Source organism: Bombus impatiens, unplaced genomic scaffold (genome assembly GCF_000188095.3).
Source record: "Bombus impatiens unplaced genomic scaffold, BIMP_2.2 scf_0559, whole genome shotgun sequence".
Lineage (NCBI taxonomy): Eukaryota > Metazoa > Arthropoda > Insecta > Hymenoptera > Apidae > Bombus > Bombus impatiens.
Window position 1 is genome coordinate 4,736 of NT_176978.1, and position 2,576 is coordinate 7,311.

At 51.0% G+C, this 2,576-nt stretch overlaps 1 pseudogene; it reads right to left on the reverse strand.

Annotated features, from left to right (window-relative positions):
• Positions 1–302, reverse strand: part of LOC112213266 — a 2,502-nt pseudogene extending 2,200 nt beyond the window's left edge.
• Positions 303–2,576: the final 2,274 nt, after the last annotated feature.

Consider the following 2,576-nt stretch of genomic DNA (forward strand, 5'->3'; position numbering starts at 1 on the left):
AGGGCCGCCACTCGTTCGGTAAAAGCGACCGGGGATTGTGAAGAGAGCGATGCTGATATCGGTGGAGGCAGTACCAGGAAGACGAGTAGGCGTAAAGAAGGTACTTGCCCCTCTCCGAGGAAGGGCACGAAACTCCTCGAGTTTCGGCATGGCATACGAGAGGTGGTTAAGAAGATGGAGGCTGGAGGTGTCAGAGCTAGCGGTAGTAGGCTGCAACCGAGAGTCGTATCGGTTGTTACAGATAAGGAGGGCTTCCTGGCTCCGGTGGTGAGAGGAGTCAGAGGAAGGGAAAGCACGTCCATGGTAATGTGGTCAAGTATCGCGGCCAAATCGTTGCTCGGGAGTGGAGCGAGGCACGGAGGAGTGTGTTCTGGTTAGGTCATCGGAGTGGGAAGATATGATCGAGCTGATGAGAGGGGCTTATGAAGACATCAAGAACGCGATAAGGAGGCTCCATCTTATTTCTAAGAAGGATCCGAAGATTTTCGAGCTGGCTACGGCGGCGAGCAATAAGGCGGATGAGGCCTGGAGGAAGCTGGTGACGACTCTATGCAAGAAGGAGCGGAGGGGTAGGAAGAACTAATATGGGTGGACTAATATGGATAAGGTTACTAAGGAAGATAAACGTACGGCGCAGGGGGTTTCGGAGCCCCCAGGCCCTGTCGGGATTGCGAGTGGTTTTCCAGGCTCGACGCGACGGTTATCCGGCTACTGGTAAGACGACGGGGGGGAGGTGGAACCCCAGGCAGCCCCTTGTACGGTGACAGCGACTGGGGCAAAGGCGAACAGCAAGAGGTTGGCGGTTAGTAGGGAAAAACCAAGGATGGTGTCGGACGTCATAATAAGTGACAGCGCCACCATATCGGTTGCACCAAGGACTAGAGGGGGACGAGGAAGGTGATCCCTTTAAGCCTAGTAGGAAGATTCAGAGGAGCCCCACGATTGGTGGTAGGCCCGATATTGAAGTAGCGGAAGAATGGGAGGGCTCCGTAGGGATGAGGGACAGCGATCTTGGTACGCCTGTGAGAAATGGCTTATGCTAAACAGTTTGCGAGAAGAGTGGCGGAGAAAAATGCTAGGACGAAACAGGCGAGTATAATCATGCCCAGCGAAGCGGAGGACAGCGCCAGGGACGACACGATGACTAGCGATGTCGACGATGAAGATGTCATGATATCGAGGGTGGAGCTTAAGGGGCTTACACAAGCCCTCGCTGGCGCTGTTCAAATGTTGAGTGTCCTTGTGAAAAAATTTAAATTAGACAAGGACAAAGGCGAAGGTATCAGGGAGGTAGGAAACCTCGTAAAAGGTATATTGTCGTCCCTGGAACAGTGCGGAGAGCTTAAAGACAGAAGGAGGAAGAGGAGGAATGAACCTGTTGGCGGAGCAGCCGATAGGGTAACGACGGCCAATAAAAATGGATATCCCAAGAGAAAAGGGACATCGCCGGCCGAATTAATGATGACGGACGAGCGCAAGAGGCCTAGAAAAGGAGAGGTTTCTTATGCGGAGTCCTGCGGGAGTGTATCCAAGAAGGCCAGGATTGAGAATGATTATAGCGATGACTCCGAGGGATGGATGAAGGTGGAAAGGAGAAAAAGGGAGAGAAGAGCTCCCTTGATACAGGAGGCTCCCAAAGTGCATCCGACAAATAACCGAGAGGGGGATAGGAGTGCTCCGAGGGTTAGAAGAAGGAGGGAAGCACTCCTAATAAAGGTAGAAGAGGGCTCTGAATGGCTCCAGGTCTACAGGAAGATAGTGGCGGCCAGGAACACCTTGGAGGGAGCCACTGGGGTCCGCAGAACAAGGGCAGGGCATATCCTGATCGAGTTCGATAGGGCGGAGTCGGTGAATGTGGTGGCTGTCAAATTGCGAGCCGCTTTAAGTGATAGCATGAAGGTGGCCGCTCTCATTAATAGAGCGACATTACAAATTAGAAATATTGACCCCCTCACTAGCAAGGAGGACCTGGTGGAAGAGATAAGAACACAATGGGGAATTAAGGGCAGCGTGAATGTGGAGGCCAAATCTTTGAATATGGCACCATGGGGCACGCAGGTGGCGGTTGTAGTCCTCCCTGCTAATGGGGTACCGCTCGAAGATAGGGATAGGAGATTAAGAACGGGGCTAACTATAGCCTCGATTAGGTAGCTTACCGGCGCACAGCGCTGATATAGCTGCCACATGCTGGGGCATAACGCAGCGATGTGTACGGTTATAATTTCAGGAAGATAGCTATATCGAAGAACAGAAATCACACCATAAATGAGTGTAGAAATGAATCGAAGTGTGTAACAGGTGCGAAAGAGAATAGAGTCAACCTTAGACACATAACAGGATCGTTGGCATACCCGGCGCTGAAGGAGAGGATAAGAGGTGTAACTAGATCCTTAAGATAAAAATATTAACAATAAACCTTAATAGGTGCAGGTTGCCGCAGGATTTGATGTATCAATATGCCTTCCAAGCTAAATTTGGATGTGGTTTCTATTACGGATCCATACCGACAACAGGCATATTGGTACAATGATGACAAAGGAGATGCATCATTGTAGGCGACATTGTTCAGAGGCAAG